A 21,404-nucleotide genomic window follows, 5' to 3' on the forward strand; every position below is an offset into this window, starting at 1 on the left:
AGGTCCCCAACTATCAAGAAGAGCAAAAAGGTGACTGTCGGTTTTTCTCCAGCAGAACATGCATAAATCAGTGAGGTGGAGTGCCCAAAGGCAGACCATAATTGTGATTCAAGATTTTGCACTGAAGTTCAAGTTTCACCTGTTAGGCTATTTTAAGTATTTTGGGAAAAAACTATAACAACAAAGATCAAGTCCCAAGATCTCCTTCCATTCATAATGAATGATTGTGAAACACCTCTCTGAAAGTCAGAAACATCATAAAAAAGTGGTTTTCCTTCTATTTGCCTTTTGAAGGTGAGAAATGACAGATTAGTACCTGAATAAGTCTGGAGATAGATGAATTATAGCTGAAAAATATACCATTCTTGTATCATAGCTTAAAATGAAAGATATACCAAAAGGTAAAGCATTATAAATTAAAAACCAAGGACTTAGAGGGGGATAGTGGTGGCACAGAATCCACATTTAAGACTGTCAGATCACACAGGTGCCTATTTTTCTTTTGAAAAACAAGTTCTGATCATGTAATAAAGATTTACCTAAGCATAAAATGGTCACATCTCGAATGTAATCATGGCACTCTGTGATACCTTCTGATATGCATAGGGAGCATGACCTTTTGCTACAGTTTTGCCCAGGAGTCAAAGAGCTTTGACCTTATTAGGGATTGTGTGTTAACAGGGATAAAGAGCCACTATCCAGCTCCACCTGAGGGACATTCTCTGGGTAGGAGAATGTGTTACTAGGCTGTTGTGTCTGCTGTAGTGGGGATCTGGCTGGCTGAACAGGTCTCCTCATGTTCCATGTGCATTGTTACTGAAGGTGCATGTTCAGTGGAAGCCTACATTCATATTGTAGGACAATTCTCTGGGTAAGAGTGTAAAAGTAACTTTCCTCCTTTATCAGAACGTCCAAACATTCTCCAAAAGTTTTTTTGTTTTTTAAGAGAATGTTGCCCCAAAGAGATATATGTACCCAATCAGACTGTCTCTGCAGCAATGGAAATACAAGAAGTCTCTTTCTGGATCTGATGACTCCCTTTCAGATTCCATAATTTTGGAAAGCATTTCTCAGGCCATTTTCCTTATTGTGCCAAGAAAACATAATGGACTCAAAACCTTTCCCAACTTCCTAGGTGAGAGAAAGGGGACTGCATACTTAGGGATTCACTTCCCATTTTCCAGTTCTACACTACTACACATCTGAGGCTACCATTTTCCAGTTCTACGCTATCACACATCTGAGGCTACCATTTTCCAGTTCTACACTATCACACATCTGAGGCTACCATTTTCAACAAGGCTACGTCAGAAGCTTTAGCTCTCAAGAAGCTTACAAGACAATAATGCAAGACAACAAACAGTAATGAGGTAGTCTACTGTGCCAAGTAAGTGCTTCAGAGAATAAGCTTTGAGTAGGTAGAACTTGAATTTTGAAGAATATGTAGGATTTAAAAACACAGAACTTCAAAAGGGGGAATTACAAGGAAGGGAATCAATATTTATTGAGTATTTCTGTATTTTTTCTTCCACTTACTCCTCAAAAACACCTTGTGAAATATTATTAATTTCACAGATAAGGAAACTGATTATCAGTGAAACTAAGTAACTTGCCTATGGTCAAACAGTAAGTAAGTGGTAGATCTGGGATTTGAATTAATTCTATTTTACCACAAAGCTTCTTGGCTTTCCCCTAGTCAATACTACCTCTTTAGCAGAAAAAGTAGAGAAGGTGGCATTCTAGGCAGGGAGGAATAATGTGTTGAGCAAAGCAATAGGAACAGGAATTCTCATTTGTGTTTGGGAGACAATGAGAAGTACGATTTGATAGAGACGGAAGGTGTGGAGTGTGTGGGCCCTGGAGGGCTAAGAAAAGAAGCCATGAGCAATGGTAGTTGCTTTCTTTCTCCAGATTCTCCTGAGAGGACAGACAAAGGTTGCAGATTTGCGTCTACTTCTGTCTTCACCACCTAGTACATGCAATTAAGTATGGGGAAACCAAGCATAAGAGCATTAAAATAAAACAGAGCAATGACAACAACTCTACACACCCAACTGACTAAAATTCACTATGAAGAACAGCATGCTTTTCAGAGGCAATTCTTAATTGGGAAATAAATAAGCATGACTATTAAAAGCAGAGAGGAAAAACTGATGACAATGATACTGATAATTTTAAACATGTTTTCCTAGTGAATATTCTCTCTGCGTTCAGCTTTGGTGAATTTGCCTCTAAAGCATTTTTTATCTTGACACAGGTCAAGTAAAGCAAAAAGATAAACCTTTAACACTGGAACCCAGTGAAATTGTAGCTGTGTTTCCTGCAGTTGATTTCCCCCTCCAACCTTTGCCATCTCTTATTTTTCTCTCCCACCCTCTTATCTATTATAAAAATTTAATTGGTTTCATCTTTTAAAATGTCTGCAATATTTAAAAATGCTCCATAGGTAATTTATAAGACACGATGTGCACAAGATCCTGAAGCTAAAATTAGTCCTCTTGCATGACCTCAAGCCCAGACACCCTCCAGAAGCAAGCCTTCTGCATTCTGAGAATGTCTTGCCCTCCAACTCAGGAAATTGGGGCCAATACCTCTGAGGGAGAGGGCAGGAAAGGGGATCAGGGAGAACTGCGGCAATTAAAGGAAGCATAAGAAGTTTATGTTAGGATATTTCTTGGAAATAGGCAGAGTCAAAATGATCATGTAAAAACTACATGCTTTAAAATGAGAACTATTAATATGAATTTTCTTAGGCTGACAGTTAAAAAGAGACTGGTTTAGCATTCTGGTGTGATTTCCATGATTATCTAGGCTAATCATAGAAAGTCATACGGCCTAATTTTTGAATTACTCCTTCCAGTTGCCTAAGGGAGAACTGAAGAATTTCAGAAAAAATAAGTTTCTATTCTTTGGACTATAGTATAGGTCTACTCTAGCTCAAAGGGGAACTAAAAAAAAAAAGTTGCGTATGTAGAAAAATATTGCTTGTCTTCCCAGCAAAGGCAGAGATGATGTTCTTATTAAAGAAACACAAGAAAATGTTGGAGAAGGAAAAATGGAAAGACACCTAAAAAGTAAAAAGTCATCTTCCGTGCATAAGGCTATTATTTTTTGCTAATGCGAAAATGAGGAGATTCTATGGCTTGGACTAACCTTGAGAGGTATGTTTTTGTTGTTGTTGTTGTTTTTGGAACTACATGATTTAAATGAAATGCTTTAGATAACAAGGTTCCAGGTGAAAATGGAACACTTTTCTCTGCTTAATGCTCTATACTTGCTTGCAAAGCATTTAGCAGTTCAAATCCTGGCAGTCTGGTTTTTCTTAGAAGTAAGAGAGTACAAGGCAACACCAACTAAGCATGAAACTCCAAAGAGGGTATCTCTGATTCTGGAACTGTTATGAGATCTTAGACATATCAAAATCCTTTTCTGTGGTTAGAGTATTGACTGCATAAGTTGGATTATTAATATTAACCTCCCCTACAAGGGTGTTCTGGAAAACAACTAAATATTTAATATACCTTGTCAAAGCATAAGTCTCCTAAGGGAGAAAGGCACAATTTATTCTGTGGCTAAACAGACTTCAGAGTAAACTAAGTTCTCAGGAACTCCTACCATGACTAAGGATAAAGAAATTTCCTATCTTCTCATATAAATCCTGTTTACAAAGGTCCTAGAAGAATATTTATTTTCTAACTGGAGTTGGGTAACCACTTACTTGTTAAAAAGAATTCTTCTCTTCTTTTTAAAGAATTCTTCTCTTCTGAATCTCATAAGTTGGTAAGAAATTCCTGGTTGGGTTAGGAATCCTTTAGGGTTAGTTATAAGAAAGAAATGCCACAAAATTGAGAGGCCTCAGAACTTTTTAAGAGCCAAGCAACTAATTTCATATTTATTTCTCTAGTAAGATATGTATCTTTTAGGAAAAATAGTAATATAAATTGTGAAGTGAACAAAAGTGTATCTTTCAGTTGTGCACCACTGCTATGCAAGATTACTTTAAAATATTACGAGGAAACTTTAACTGTGGGTGGCATGTGGGGGGGCTTGGTACTACACAGAGAAATAGGTATATGTGAAGCAGTAAGAAACCTCACTGGGAACAGATTCCTTTATGATTTCCACCTCCAGAGGTTGTGACAAAGTCTTGCAGACCTTGTTCTAAGAGGAGCATTCCATGGTATGAATTCAAATCCTACCTTAGCTGCAGCCTTACCATATGAACCTTGGCAAATCAATTCCCTTCTCTGTGTCTAGGTTCTTTATCTGAAATGGAGAAGCATACAGAACTCCTTGAATCTAGGTGAACCTAGGTTGCTGATGGCTGCACCTGAGACAAGGGAAACTGCCTCACTTCCTCTGTCCTGTGCTGTCCTCCACTGAGACGAGAGAAATCATTTTGACGGAAGTAATGGCTCAGACTTGTTCTCTTTCAGCAATTACTGCTGAATGGAATTATTTGCAGGAGGTTTAAAAGTAATGGTTATGTACTGGCTGACCTTAAAAGTACGGCAATGCCAGGTAGAAAACACGATATTAAAGACTTGAAATCAGCAACCTCAGGATTATACAGGTATTCCCTCATGGTGAGGTGAATGAGTCACAAGTGCGCTTAAAAAGGAAAAACTAAGAAAGAAAAGTGTGTGACCTCAAAAGAAGAGAGAGAGAGAGAGAGAGAGAGAGAGAGAGAGAGAGAGAGAGAGAGGATTCCCTTTTACTACATATTCTAGAGTTAAATTCTATCCTGGGTAACACTCTCTTAACACATGTTGGGGGAATGTGATTTGCCCAAGAGTTCAGAGATGCATTGGTTTCTATAGACCTATACTCCCTGCCTTCTTTTAGAGAAGAAAAAAGAGAACTACCAATAAATTTGGCCTCTTTGTCTTGCCACGTGGCCATCACTTAAGTGACTAAAGCACAGGGAGCAAAGTCAGCACCAGTTGAGGCACAGACACCATGACATGGAGACTGTGGAAGACATGACTCCAGTGATGGAATTCAAGCTCTCCACGGCTGTAACTTCCTCCAGAAATGTGAAAGATCAGGTTAGATGTCTAAACAAGGGAATTTAAACACTTACTGGAAGTTTACTACGAAAGATGTTCCCATGTAGAAACTATATTGAGAAAGAAAGAAAATTAACTGCCATAGCTGCTGTTGAACACTTTGTTATTATTGTTATTATTGTTATTATTAAATTTAAATCTCTGTCTTACTTCAGCCTAGGGAAATTTGTTTCAAGCAAGAATGTTGGGGAAACAAATCCAATAGATTCTCACACTTACTGATTTACCCATAAATGTCAGTGTTTCAATGAGGGTCAACAAGGACATCTGTAACTTTCATTAAAAACAGTGCAGACAGGAGAAAATACAGGCTATCTATTAGATGTGTCATCTTCTAGTGGACACAACATGTGCCTTCAAATGAGATAATTCCTTTTCTATTCCCCCTCCTATTGTGCGGGAGCTGCAGACCTCAAAAGAAGATCTGTATCTATATATGTATGTTGAGTGGGGGTCTGGTATAAAGCATTCTGGATAAACAGTGGGTGGGTATGAGTTAATTACCCTCTATTACTAGGTATTTTCAGTAGGTCAAACCTGAAATGCCATTAGCTAATTTGCAATTTAAGTACATTCTATGGGCTAAACATTGGGAGGATGGTGTGGAATGCATGGTGGGCCAGGGTATGAAGATGAAAAAAAGGATTGGTCCCTGCTCTCAATGAGCTAGAGAAGGCCTGTAGGAGAGTAGTGTCTTGTACACAAGTAACTGTAATGGCAAGTCACAGGAGCTGAAGGAGAGGTGCAGGTGGCATGACTAGTTATGCATTACTTATAATTAAGGGATCAGTAAGGCATATAGCAGAAGTGGGCCTTGAAGGATGGGCAAGATTAGAATTTTTGTGTGGGGGGAGGGCAGGAGGGAGGGTTATAGGGAAGAGCTACTGAAAACAATATAAGCCAACACAAGGAACCAGGAAAGCAGGGTGTATGTGGTAAAGAAAACAAGTATTCCACAATAGCATCATCGTATGTCATGGTTTGGTACAATTTCCATTGACTTTGCAAAAGACAGAACGATATTAAAGTCCTTATGTGGTCAGTGAGCTTAAATTAAGCATGTCTATTTGCATCAACCACATATTCCTGCAGTGAGTTGGCTTCATTCAATTCTTAATACCTAGAATAAGCCTATAAACAGAGGGTTGGGATGAGGGAACAGGGGAGGGCTTAGATTTCCTAGCTACTCACAACCTTTGGAGTTTATATTTACCTCTCCTTTCTGTTGCTGCAAGTGATTGGTCACCTGCTGTCAAGAAAAAAAATCTAGTAGAAAAATCAGTAGATTTAACTCTGCTCCCACTCCTCAAACTATAAATGGAGGCCCAGAGGTATGCATAATGGGGAAGGGACCTACCATCAGAAGCGTTGACTGCCATTAGGCTTGTGCTTTTTCCTAAAGCAAGGATATAATGCAAGGCCAAGGCTAATAAAATGTCAAAGGCTACTTGGTCTTTTTTACTCCTCAGACTAAGTGGATTATAAGAACAGTATCTTTAAATGAGAACACAAGAGCCTAGTTATTCCAGGACTGTTAAGGACTTGAGCCTAGTAATATCTCATAGGACTTAGATATGAGAACAAAGAGGGTTAGGCATTGTCCTTTACACTGGTTTGGGTAATAAGTATGATATTTAAACAAAGGTTAACAAAAAAGGCCACTGAAGTCCCTCTACCACAGAACATTTTGAGCAAGGCCTTGTGGCTTTCAGTAAGAAAGTTCCCTAGCTGCCTGATATCAGACCCACTTTAGGGGTTTGGGATTAAGACAGGAAATTTGATTTGAGTGTATCTACCTAAGTCTAAGTACATATGGTCAGCGCACTAAATCAAGTGAAAAGCATAGAAAAATAAATGATAGTATCATACTGTTTCCTTTTGCTTTATATCACCAAATGAAAGTTGCCTGGAGGCATTCACCTCAGTGGCCACTTTGCACATAATAAATAACACGGTTTCTAGGACCTTGCTCTCTCAGTTTTTAACATTTATGGTACTTAGGCAGTGTACGGTGAGGGAGGTGGTGAATTGTTTTGTTCATGTTAGGTTTTCCTCTAGCTGTATTTCACATCATCAAGGGAAACTGGCTATATTACTACAGGTACACCTACCAGGACCCAGAAGACTTGATCAACACCACATACTCTATCAGCTGCTACTGACCTATAGTTCCTTCTCCTGAAATTTGATATGCTTGTTTTATTTTATTATTTTTTAAAATAATTATCATTTTGGATATTTGTGATCTGACTGGGTTATTAAGTAATGCCTGACAACTAAAGCAGTTTAAACTGCTTTCAGAGTGGCAAATTTTGAATGGCAAATTTAGATCTGTTGTTATATCAATAAAAATAAACTAAATGAGAAGACAAGAGAAATCCAAAGCTGTGTTCTTTTCAACAGCTATGAAATATGATTGAAATTTCTCCTGTATTTTCAAGATCATAACTAAATAAACTTTGGTGGTTAAGAAAAAGTAACAGACTACTGAGGTTTTCTTGGTCAAAGACCACAATAGTTTAGTATGAAATAAATTCGACTACTTGTAATAACCAACACTCAAAGAAAGAAGGGGGGAAAAACCCAAACCAGCATATACACAGACACATATATATATGCCAGGTATCCTCAGTCATATGTATTTTAAATTTCACCAATGCTCTTTTCTACTGATTATCAGGCTCAACTGCTTTATTTCCATCAGCCCATGGAGATGAGTTTAAAAAAAAATCATTCAATGATTAAATTTGTAAAGGGGTTGAAATAGTTTGTGTTTTTTGTTTTTCTTTAATAAATTTATTTATTTTACTTATTTATTTTTGGCTGAGTTGGGTCTTCATTGCTGCGTGAGGGCTTTCTCTAGTTGTGGCGAGCAGGGGCTACTCTTTTGTTGAGGTGCGTGGGCTTCTCATTGCGGGGGCTTCTCATTGTGTTGGCTTCTCTTGTTGCAGAGCACGGGCTCTAGGGGTGTGGGCTTCAGTAGTTGTGGCACACGGGCTCAGTATTAAGTAGGCTCAGTAGTTGTGGTGCACGGGCTTAGCTGCTCTGGGGCATGCGGGATCGTCCTGGACCTGGGATCGAACCCGTGTCCCCTGCATTGGCAGGCGGATTCTTAACCACTGCACCACCAGGGAAGCCCCTATTTTTTTTTTGTTTTGTTTTGTTTTCTGTTTTTATTTGGCTGTACTTTGCAGCTTGTGGGATTTTAGTTCCCTGACCAGGGACTGAAGCTGGGCCCACGGCAGTGAAAGCACTAAGTCCTAACCACTGGACTGCCAGGGAACTGCCGGTGCTCACTGTTTCAAGCAAGAACTCCAAAACTGGGAATTCATTTCAACTAGCTGGTTTGCAGCGCACGTAAAGAATTTTCTGAGGTATAGGTCACTTAAAAAAGAGCCCACTCTAATGCAGCATGGATTTTTAGTGTGTGTGTGTGTGTGTGTGTGTGTGAGAGAGAGAGAGACAGAGAGAGAGAGGGAGAGAGAGGAGAGAGAGAGGAGAGAGAGAGTTCTGCCAATTAGAATAATCTTTTTGAATGGGGAGGAGTCATGCAAATGCTTGCTATATGAGATAGCAAAGCTTAACATCACAAACTGAAATATCTCCAAAAACATCTGCAACAATGAATGGAAACTGAAGATGTAAAAAGATAGCATCCAATGAACTTGCCTAACTTACTACACACAAAGTATTTATAACTAGAAGTTAGCCACCTTCAGTTCCTATCAGGAGACATGTACTACTGCAGTGACAAACCATATTAAGAATTCTTGTTCAATAATTAGTGGGGGCTAGATAAAACAGACCCCATCTTGCTCATCCTTCATTTTTCTTGCTGGTGTGTACAATCACTGTGACCTCAGTGATGTGAATGCAGGAAACTACAGTAAGTTCCTGATGCAGAATGGAGCCTATACACGAAGAAAGATGTCTCAGTATAACTTTCCAACCCTATCTGTAGGTAAGTGTTCACAAAATATGATTAACGATGCCTTCCAGTGGGTGTCCCCGCACTACATACAGAGCATAAAGGAAGCAGAACCATGATCTTAATTTACAAACTCAAAAGTATAACTCACTTCCTATTGGAGACTCAAGATAGTAACCCTAACACTGGCAAAGACCATTCGCACACCTGAAGTGTTAAGCTCTGTAACTCAGATTATAAATTTGCAACTTATTTTTAAGGTAATGAACAAAAGCATTCCATAACTGAGTAACAAGCTGCAGTGCTAACCTCCTAGCTGACTTCAAGAAGTGCTACTCAAATATCTAGAGTGACTGCTTAGTTGCTGCCCTTGGACACAGTCCTCTTGGAGCATCACAACCAAGCTGCAGTGACTCAGTTCCAAGAGTCCCAGAGACAGAGAATAAAACCACTTGCTCTGTGTGTATTACATGCTGGGCCTTAGAATACTCTCCTAATAAATGCCTTACTTCTTCACTCAGCTGCCAAATTTTTCTATTTTATTCCAAACACAGAATTACTTTTTCATGTTTCTAACAAGTGAATTTTTAAAAAGTCTTCCTTATTTGTGTCCTATTATATATTATCTAAAGAATGATTCCTGGTATCATTAACTATTTGCTTTAAAGTTATTTTAGTTACACAGTGACAGGACGAAACAAAAGTTATATAGTTTAGAATCTATGCCAGTAACTCTAAAAGTAATTCAACTATACATAGAGAGCTCACTTTAATATTTCTATTTCCTAAAATGTATTCTTGTTTTAGTATAGATATTTCCCCATTTTACAGAAAATACTTTTGATAAAATGAGGTCACCAAATGATTTTCTAAACTGTTAAACCCAGAGCTTCCCACACTATTCATTCGTCCACTACTGTTGTGATTTTTCCATAGGTACCAGTACCATTATTTATGCAATGTTCTTCTTTAAATGGAGTCACTGTTTAATCTTACATTAATTTATGTTAAAAGGGAAAATCAGTACCACTTTTCATGAATTACAGGTTTGATGTGCTGGTTATTTATTTCTTCTAATGCCCATTAGAATAAGCCACAAATACTAAAATCAAAAAACGTTACTCTAAGTACCACCTAAAAGCTTGTGTGCCTCTGGTGATATTTGTACCCTACTTTAGGAACCAATATAGGACATGCTACTGTTGATTTCTTTTTCCTTCTCAAACCCTCTGTTCTTCTGACCTTCAAGACCCAGCTCCCTCTTGGTTCTCCCAATACCTCTCTTTACTCACTTTCACTGGCTCTGCTCCTTAAATGCTAGTATTTTCTAAGATTCCATTCTAGGACTTTTCTTCTCACCTTAAACAATCTGAGGGAACCAGTGGCATCTCTGTATGAACATGTCTATCACTGAACTTATTTTCCAGCCACACATCAAGGCATAATTCCTTTTCCATATTCCTTCTCTAAATTAATGACATTGACATTTATCCAGTTACCAAAATTAGAAACCTCTCTAGTCAATTCACCTTCTGAGTCCATTGTTTTCAGCCCTTCCTCTCTCGTATTTCTAACCTCCTCTGCCCCTCTTCACACTCATCTTGACAACTGGCCTCTTACTTCACTAAGTAATCAAAAGTCTCACCAACATACCTACATCTATACCTATATATTGTACCTTCTCCTATATAAGGACAACCTCTACGCTACACTTGTGCCTTGCAGCCCATTCCCTTCTGTTTATTCAAGAGTTTTGCTTCTACAATTTTTTCTGCATCTTCAGTTTCTTTCTCTTTACTGGATATTTCCTACAGGAACACACTGCAATACCTCTTATTTTTAGAACAATAAAACCAAAACCAAATATCTTCGATCCCACACCCCCCCCCCAACTACCATCCCATTTTTCTGCTCCTCACTACAGCAAAACTCCTTGAAAGAGCTGCTGGCCATCTCCACTTCCTCACCTACTTCACAAGCCATTTAATACAAACTTTTAGAAGACTGCCAACAACCTCCAAGTTCAGACATCCGATGCTTTATTCTCTGTCCTCATCCAACTCAAGCTCTTAGGATATATCCATGTAGCATAAGAATAATGATATAACTGACCACTCCTTGGAACACTTTCTTCGCTTGGCTTCTGGAACAGAATACTTGCCTGGTTTCCCTACTGTCTTACTGGCTACTCCTGTAATGTTCTTCCTCTTCCCAACCACTAAATGTTGGCTGGAATGCCCTAGTAATTAATCGTTGACCTCTTTTCTTTTTATACTAATCACTGAGGTAACTTCATCCAATTTTGTGATTTTAAAAGACATTCATATGTCCATGGTTCACAAATTTTCATCTCTAGCCTGGGACTCTTCCTTGACCATAACGACATTCATATATATCCAACTGCCTACCCAATACCATCACATAAACATTTAGAAGGCAACTAAAACTTGTTTAAAACCAAACTTGTTTTTATCCCTAAATCTGTTCCTTCCTCAGATTTTATCTCATTAAATAGCACCACTGGTTATTAAAAATCTCATTAAATATCACCTAGTTGATTAGGTCCCATATTTAGGAGTCACCCTGACCTCTGCTTCTTTCATTTCCCATACTTCCTCTGGTAGTGTCTTATTGGTTCCACCTTCAAAAATATACCCCCAATATGATGATCACTTCTCACCTTCTCCCCTCTCACCCCACTGGTCCAAGGCAACATCATCCTTCACGTACATTTTTGCAACAGCATCCTAACTGGTCTTCCTGCTTGTGCCCTTACCTGACTACAATCTATCTTCAACAGAGCAGCCAGAAAAATCCTGTTAAAATGTAAATCAGATCATTTTCCTCTAACGCTCAAAAGCTTCCAAATCATACATCTTTCTCTTAGAATAAAAGCCCAAATTATTAGAATGGTCTGCAAGGCAGTAAAGATGCGGTTCTACACTCCTCCCGTTCGTCTCTGCTTTCATTTCCTCCAACACCACCAAACCACAGAAAAGCTCTCCTTGCATAAGCTTTTGCAACAACTATTTTCTCTGCCTGAAATGCTCTTACGCTGTATGTCTGCATGGTCCAACCCTTTACCTCCTTCAAATCTTTGCTCAAGTGTCACTTTCTCAATGGGGCCTCCCTTAACAATCCAATTTAAATATCACACCAACCCTCCTGCTCTATTTTTCCCCAGATACTTATTTTCTAACATACTAAATAACTTCATTAGTATGTTTATCATCTGCTCTGTTTCTCTTTACTAGAATGGAGCTCCATAAGACTTGGAGTTTTTTGTTTGTTTGTTTGGTTTCTAGTTCCTAGAGTAGTAGACATTAGTTGAATAAATGAATGAATAAATAAGCCATACTCAGGTCCCTTTGGTTGAAAGAAAACAAATACTCTATTGCTTTAGAAGGTTATATCCACTATCAAATTTCATTTTTCTTTAATATTATTTGGCCAGGTTAACAGTCTATAATGACTGGAGGACAACAGTAGAAAGATCTTAAGCAGGGGCCAATTGGCTCATTCCTCAAAAGAAAATTTTTTTTTGCATGCTGGACAAAAAATTCATGTTAAAAACCAAGAAGTATTTATATATATATTCAATGTCTTTAGGAGGCTGAAGTGTAAAATCACTGGTTAACAAAACCTGCCTAAATGTCTTAACTTCTTATGAAAACAAAAGGTAACCATTTTGCTCATGAAACCTAAATGCTGGGAATCCCAAAATACAAATATTACCTACTGAGCGAATATTACAAGTACGGCTACCAGATGTTGTGTAAAATCCAAGGCTTTACAGCAATCTAATGATGCAAAATTCTGAAGAGATCAAAGTTACACGCTAAACTGAAAGGGACCATTTTAGGTGTGCTTTTAGGGTTCATTATGACTGTCCCCCATAAGATAGTTCAGAGGCATGTTTTATATAGGGATGTATGTATCTCTTTTGAGGGATGATATACGAAGTGCAGTGATTATACTAGTTTCATAAAATGACTCAAGAATCTACAAATATGAATTATTTCAGTCTTGGCAGTGGAACAGTTTATGGCTTGAGAATAAAAGAATTACACTTGCCTTGCAAGACTCAGATTTCAGTCTCTGTGCTACCAATGACTGACTCTTGTGACTTGAGTAAATCATAACCTTTGCTTCTAGGTTCATAAAAAAGGCACTTTTCTATCCCTCACTGTCACATAGATACTTATCAAAGGATTGTTTGTTAACCAAATAATTAAAGACCTTTAAGTAAAGAAGTATAAAAATTTATACATATTACATATAGAAAGGTACATCTAGCTTTGTTGCAGGATGCACCTGCACCTACAGGATTTTGAGCCTGTAAAAAGTCAACCAGTTTTCATTCTTCCAACAAAAATAAATGGAGGTAAGCTAACTAGTAGCATATTAAAAATGCTACAAAAACTGTGTCTTTTAGACTGTATTTTCTTTCTTTTTTTAAAGCAGATATCTTCACTAATTCTCATCAAGAATGTGATAAAGCAAAGGTCCTTAACTGCAGGTAGCATGTGTTGGATAGTCCACAGGAGGGCAGCAAAATGCATGATTTCTTTTCCTTCAAAATCTGAACTCCATGTAGAATTGCTTTAAGCTACAAATTATAAATCTACAGAAATTTGGGTGGAAGAACACTGACTAAAACCACAGGCAAGAAACAAGTGATAAAAGGAGATAAGATTTAGGTAAATATTAAGTAGATGCTATAAATACAGAAACATTATAAAGACAACACAGGATAATTCTTCTGCACATTGGAATAGATATTAAAGCTCATGTACGTGATTTGGAAATTCTGTTTTTTTCTATGGTGGTGAAAACTTTGAAATACATGTTATAGAGAAATGTATATACAATTCTAACCATACCTAGACATTAAAGTCTGAGTTCTGTATAACATTTATTCATAATTTCTAAAGATCTGGGCCAAGAATTTTTTTTTTTTTTTTTTTTTTTTGTGGTACGCGGGCCTCTCACTGCTGTGGCCTCTCCCGCTGCCGAGCACAGGCTCCAGACGCGCAGGCTCAGCGGCCATGGCTCACGAGCCCAGCCGCTCCGCGGTATGGGGGATCTTCCCGGACCGGGGCACGAACCCGTGTCCCCTGCATCGGCAGGCGGACTCCCAACCACTGCGCCACCAGGGAAGCCCTGGGCCAAGAATTTTAAGTGGGTAGGTGTCTCAGTGGATTAAGAAAAGACCAACGTTCAGAGATTGTGGGGCTGATGCTTAATTATACTCAGTTAATAACAATGCCATTGTTAGCAGCATACCTATACGCATGTAATGAAGTCTAACAAATATAACCTTCCATTGGTTTTGTTTTCTAATGTAAGAAAAGTAATAGTGAATGAAGAATACTAAAAGTAAAATTATGCATATCAGAGACATAATAATAGAACAATGTATATTGCTTAAGTAGTAGAAAGCATCTTTTCTAGATGTAACTTTTTAATTTTCAAATCAGTGAAACTGAAGAATGAAAGTATGTAGAAAATACTCTTAAGTAATAAACACTTGGAAAATCCACTATCATGAATATTACAGATTTAATATCCACGTTTTGCTTATTATAAATTATTTTCCATTTTTCATCATTAGAGAAGATAATCATTATTGCTTCATGAAATTCCATTTTCTGACACCTTGTTGTTTTCAATTTTAAAAAAGTCCTTTTTTAGTGTTGAGCACTCAAGAGACCTTACTTATACTCAAAAGCATTGTAAGTTTATTTAACAGGTCCCATTTTACTTTAAAAAAAGGCCAAGTATGTTGTTATTGAAAAATGAGTTTGTTAAAGTGGCCAATTCAGTTCTATTTAAGTTGAATTGTAAAATAACAAGTCAATAAATGTGGACAAAAAGTATGTATTTAGGGCTTCCCTGGTGGTGCAGTGGTTGAGAATCCGCCTGCCGATGCAGGGGACATGGGTTCGTGCCCCGGTCTGGGAAGATCCCACATGCCGCGGAGCAGCTGGGCCCGTGAGCCATGGCCGCTGAGCCTGCGCGTCCGGAGCCTGTGCTCCGCAATGGGAGAGGCCACAACAGTGAGAGGCCCGCGTACCACAAAAAAAAAAAAAAAAAAAAAAAAAAGTATGTATTTAAAAACTGCCAAAATAAAATGTTTAATCAAAATGGGAAGCACCAGCTTCTCTTTCACAGTCAACTTGAGAGCTGGCAATTAAAAAATCAATCTATTATGTTTTCCTTCCCAGCATCCTTGAAACTGTAATGCTGATATAAAAATACCTATAAAAGAAAAGAATTTATTAAGTACTATTCAAAGGAGAGATGATGATGATGATAAGCAGTTTCTGTAAGAACACATGCAACTAATAAATGGCAATAAATAAGAGGATTATCTAGATTAATCAAAGTTTGGGAAAACTGTCAGATAAATGATTCTGCACTAATTGACACATTTTTAGCTATAAAGTCTTTACAAGTAAGAAAATTTTGTGAGCATAATGATTATGTACTTCTAAGCTGAATGAATCAGTATTCAAAGCTAAATATATTACCTGTTCATATACTCCAAGAAACATAAACTAAAAATCTGTGTGAAAAACTTCCAAGATTATATATGAAAAGCAATACTTACTGATGTTAGAAGACTACTGATAATTTTACCATTTACTTCATACTACCCAAGACATTACACTATATTACAGTTGCTATAAAAACAGTGTCTAATGTGGATCTTTAAAGAAAATAATTTAGGGAAGATTAACAATAGTGGTCAGAAAAGTTGTTTTTAAAATGTTTTCCAAGAGTATTTGACTATTTTTGATCTTGAAAAGCTTATCTGAAAAGCTTTTAAATTGGTAGCTTTTCAAACAGGCTTTCATAAGAGAATTTTTTAGGTTGGAAAAAGGGTGTATAAGGACAGCTTAAATCTTGTCCAAAAAACCCAATTACAATATGAATTCCTTGAAATATCACTCAGCCATAAAAAGGAACAAAATTGGGTCATTTGTAGAGATGTGGATGGGCCTAGAGACTATCATACAGAGTGAAGTAAGTCAGAAAGAGAAAAACAAATATCACATATTAATGCATATATGTTGGAATCTGAAAAAATTGGTATAGACAATCTTATTTACAAAGCAGAAATAGAGACACAGACATAGAGAACAAATGTATGGATACCAAGGGGGAAAGGGAGCACTGGGATGAACTGGGAGATTGGGACTGACATATATACACCATTGATACTGTGTATAAAATAGATAACTAATGAGAACCTACTGTATAGCATAGGGAACTCTACTCAATGCTCTGTGGTGACCTAAATGGGAAGGAAATCCAAAAAAGAGGGGACATATGTATATGTATAGCTCATTCACTTTGCTGTACAGCAGAAACTGACACAACACTGTAAAGCAACTGTACTCCAATAAAAATTTAAAAAAAAAAGACCCTCTGGACACCAAAGGCTGGGGTGTGCTCCCTTGGTTGGCACTACTCCACGTGTATTGTCACACATCATAGCTGGGAGGAGGTAATGTTGTCCATGACTCCATGGGAAGAGGACAACCGAAAGTTCTGTATTTGTACCCCTCAAGGACTCTGCCTTGGCTGATTTTAACTAGTATCTTTTCCCTGTAATAAACTGTAACTACTAGTATTACAAAAAATATGAATTCCTTGATTATTGGAAACAGAATCACAAACCTTGCTACCTGAAACCCTTGTATAGTCATAATAAAACCTTTAGACAGATATGTCAAACAAGATAACTTATGAAGCTTCTTTCAATATTGCAAAAAAAGTAAAGGGCAGACAGAATCATCTGAAGGCACAGAAATGCTAATGATTACTCAGAGGTTTTGTCTCCTTTTTCATCAACCATTTAGTAAAGCTCAGAGATAACTGGAGTAAATGCAACTGTTAGGTTTTAAAATGTAAGAAGCTCATGGTTTCAACAGAGGTGTCTCCTTCTTTCAAGTTTCAGCTTTTCAAAGCTGGAACTCAGCAAAACAACCATCAATAAATAGAATTATTGTGGAAACAAGTAATGCAAAAACACTGTTAAAGAAAAATTTAATATTGAAATAAGTTCAGCATTATCAAAGTTTTTAAACCTAGAAAATGCATATATTTCCATTAGGGGTAACTACTTATTTAGGAGTTAGCAGACACTGGATTCTTTTCTAAACTAATTAATTACAATGTAAAAAGGGCTAATGTTTTTTTGTTTGTTTGCTTTTTTATATTGCAGGTTCCTATTAGTCATCAATTTTATACACATCAGTGTATACATGTCAATCCCAATCACTCAATTCAGCACACCACCATCACCACCCCACCGCAGTTTTCCCCCCTTGGTGTCCATATGTCTGTTCTCTACATCTGTGTCTCAACTTCTGCCATGCAAACTGGCTCTTCTGTACCATTTTTCTAGGTTCCACATACATTTGTTAATATACGATATTTGTTTTTCTCTTTCTGACTTACTTCACTCTGTATGACAGTCTCTAGATCCATCCACATCTCAGCAAATGACTCAATTTCGTTCCTTTTTACGGCTGAGCAATATTCCATTGTATATATGTACCACACTTCTTTATCCATTCATCTGTCAATGGGCATTTAGGTTGCTTCCATGACCTGGCTATTGTAAACAGTGCTGCAATGAACATTGGGGTGCATGTGTCTTTTTGAATTATGGTTTTCTCTGGGTATACGCCCAGTAGTGGGATTGCTGGATCATATGGTAATTCTATTTTTTGATTTTTAAGGAACCTCCATACTGTTATCCATAGTGGCTGTATCAATTTACATTCCCACCAACAGTGCAAAAGGGTTCCCTTTTCTCCACACCCCCTCCAGCATTTGTTCTTTGTAGATTTTCTGATGATGCCCATTCTAACTGGTGTGAGGTGATACCTCATTGTAGTTGTGATTTGCATTTCTCTAATAATTAGTGATGTTGAGCAGCTTTTCATGTGCTTCTTGGCCATCTGTATGTCTTCTTTGGAGAAATGTCTACTTAGGCTTTCTGCCCATTTTTGGATTGGGTTGTTTGTTTCTTTAATATTGAGCTGCATGAGCTGTTTATATATTTTGGAGATTAATCCTTCGTCCGTTGGTTCATTTGCAAATATTTTCTCCCATTCTGAGGGTTGTCTTTTCGTCTTGTTTATGGCTTCCTTTGCTGTGCAAAAGCTTTGAAGTTTCATTAGGTCCCATTTGTTTATTTTTTTTCCCCATTACTCTAGGAGGTGGATCAAAAATATCTTGCTGTGATTTATGTCAAAGAGTGTTCTTCCTATGTTTTCCTCTAAGAGTTTTATAGTGTCCGGTCTTACATTTATGTCTCTAATCCATTTTGAGTTTATTTTTGTATATGGTATTAGGGAGTGTTCTAATTTCATTCCTTTACTTGTAGCTGTCCAGTTTTCCCAGCACCACTTACTGAAGAGACTGTCTTTTCTCCACTGTATATCTTTGCCTGCTCTGTCATACATTAGTTGACCATAGGTGCGTGGGTTTATCTCTGGGCTTTCATCTTGTTCCACTGATCTCTGTTTCTGTTTTTGTGTCAGTACCATATTGTCCTGATTACTGTAGCTTTGTAGTATACTCTAAAGTCAGGGAGTCTGATTCCTCCAGCTCCGCTTTTTCTCCTCAAGACTGCTTTGGCTATTCGGGGTCTTTTGTGTCTCCATACAAATTTTAAGATGATTTGTTCTAGTTCCGTAAAAAATGCCATTGGTAATTTGATAGGGATTGCATTGAATCTGTAGATTGCTTTGGGTAGTAGAGTCATTTTCACAATATTGATTCTTCCAATCCAAGAACATGGTATATCTCTCCATCTGTTGGTATCATCTTTAATTTCTTTCATCAGTGTCTTATAGTTTCCTGCATACAGGTCTTTTGTCTCCCGAGGTAAGTTTATTCCTAGGTATTTTATTCTTTTTGTTGCAATGGTAAATGGGAGTGTTTCCTTAATTTGTCTTTCAGATTTTTCATCATTAGTGTATAGGAGTGCCAGAGATTTCTGTGCATTAATTTTGTATCCTGCAACTTTACCAAATTCAGTGATTAGCTCTAGTAGTTTTCGGGTGGCATTTTTAGGATTCTCTATGTATAGTATCATGTCATCTGCAAACAGTGACACTTTTACTTCTTTTCCGATTTGTATTCCTTTTATTTCTTTTTCTTCTCTGATTGCTGTGGCTAGGACTTTCAAAACTATGTTGAATAACAGTGGTGAAAGTGGACAGCCTTGTCTCCTTCCTGATGTTAGAGGAAATGCTTTCAGTTTCTCATCATTGATAATGATGTTTGCTGTGGATTTGTCATGTATGGCTTTTATTATGTTGAGGTAGGTTCCCTCTATGCCCACTTTCTGGAGAGTTTTTATCATAAATGGGTGTTGAATTTTGTCAAAAGCTTTTTCTGCATCTATTGAGATGATCATATGGTTTTTATTCTTCAATTTGTTAATATGGTGTATCAAATTGATTTGCATATATTGAAGAATCCTTGCATCCCTGGAATAAATCCCACTTGATCATGGTGTATGATCCTTTTAATGTGTTGTTGGATTCTCTTTGCTAGTATTTTGTTGAGGAGTTTTGCATCTATATTCATCAGTGATATTGGTCTGTAATTTTCTTTTTTTGTAGTATCTTTGTCTGGTTTTGGTATCAGGGTGACGGTGGCCTCACAGAATGAGTTGGGAGTGTTCCTTCTTCTGCAATTTTTTTGGAAGAGCTTGAGAAGGATGGGTGTTAGCTCTTCTCTAAATGTTTGACAGAATTTACCTGTGAAGCCATCTGGTCCTGGACTTTTGTTTGATGGAAGATTTTTAATCACAGTTTCAATTTCATTACTTGTGTTGGTCTGTTCATATTTTCTGTTTTTTCCTGGTTCAGTCTTGGAAGGTTATACCTTTCTAAGAATTTTTCCATTTCTTTCAGGTTGTCCATTTTATTGGCTTAGAGTTGCTTGTAGTAGTCTCTTAGGATGCTTTGTATTTCTGTGGTGTCTGTTGTAACTTCTCCTTTTTCATTGCTAATTTTATTAATTTGAGTCCTCTCCCTCTTTTTCTTGATGAGTCTGGCTAATGGTTTATCAATTTTGTTTATCTTCTCCAAGAACCAGGCTTTAGTTTTATTGATCTTTGCTATTGTTTTCTTTGTTTCTATTTCATTTATTTCTGCTCTGATCTTTATGATTTCTTTCTTTCTACTAACTTTGGGTTTTGTTGGTTCTTCTTTCTCTAGTTCCTTTAGGTGTAATGTTAGATTGTTTACTTGAGATCTTTCTTGTTTCTTGAGATAGGCTTGTATAGCTATAAACCTCCCTCTTAGAACTGCTTTTGCTGCACCCCATAGGTTTTGGATCGTCATGTTTTCATTGTCATTTGTCTCTAGGTATTATTTATTTATTTATTTATTTATCTATTTTTGGCGGTACGTGGGCCTCTCACTGTTGTGGCCTCTCCCGTTGCGGAGCACAGGCTCCGGACGTGCAGGCTCAGCAGCCATGGCTCATGGGCCCAGCCGCTCTGTGGCATGTGGGATCTTCCTGGATCGGGGCAAGAACCCACGTCCCCTGCATCGGCAGGTGGACTCTCAACCACTGTGCCACCAGGGAAGCCCATCTAAGTATTTTTTGAGTTCCTCTTTGATTTCTTTAGTCATCTCTTGGTTATTTAGTAACATATTGTTTAGCCTCCATGTGTTTGTGTTTTTTACATTTTTTTCCCTGTAATTCATTTCTAATCTCATAGCATTGTGGTCCGAAAAGATGCATGGTATGATTTGAATATTCTTAAATATACTGACGTTGGATTCTTTTCTAAACTAATTAATTACAATGTAAAAAGGGGTAATGTTTTTTATTAAAAAAAGAATTTTTTTAATGAGCTCTCTGAAAGAACCAAAAATGGTATTCCCTCTTCCCAAGTCAAATTAGTTTCTTTTATTGTTATTGTATCAGATTCAATAATATTCTTGGGGACTTCCCTGGTGGTGCAGTGGTTAAGAGTCTGCCTTCCAATGCAGGGGACACGGGTTCAAGCCCTGGTCCGGGAAGATCCCACATGCCACGGTGCAACTAAGCATGTGAGCCACAACTACTGAAGCCCGTGTGCCTAGAGCCCATGCTCCACAACAAGAGAAGCCACCGTAATGAGAAGCCCACACTCTGCAACAAAGGGTAGCCCTCGCTCACCGCAACTAGAGAAAGCCTGTGTGCAGCAATGAAGACCCAATGCAGCCAAAAATTTTAAAATTATTTAAAAAAAAAGAAGTGAGCAGAAAAGAAAAAAAAAAGCAATTAAAAAATATTCTTGGAATAACCTGGACTATCAGATACTAAAATTTTGAGAAAGATCTGTTTCAAGTTAATAGTTCCCTGGGCTAGTTGAGATTATGTTC

The 21,404-nt window shown here is 37.6% G+C and overlaps 1 protein-coding gene across 2 annotated transcripts in view; it reads right to left on the bottom strand.

The window, feature by feature from the left end:
• TTC17 (tetratricopeptide repeat domain 17) overlaps positions 1 to 21,404 on the bottom strand; it is a 154,656-nt gene that overhangs the window by 59,131 nt on the left and 74,121 nt on the right. The window lies entirely within an intron of this gene.

The sequence above is a fragment of the Mesoplodon densirostris genome, chromosome 7 (assembly GCF_025265405.1).
Source record: "Mesoplodon densirostris isolate mMesDen1 chromosome 7, mMesDen1 primary haplotype, whole genome shotgun sequence".
NCBI lineage: Eukaryota > Metazoa > Chordata > Mammalia > Artiodactyla > Ziphiidae > Mesoplodon > Mesoplodon densirostris.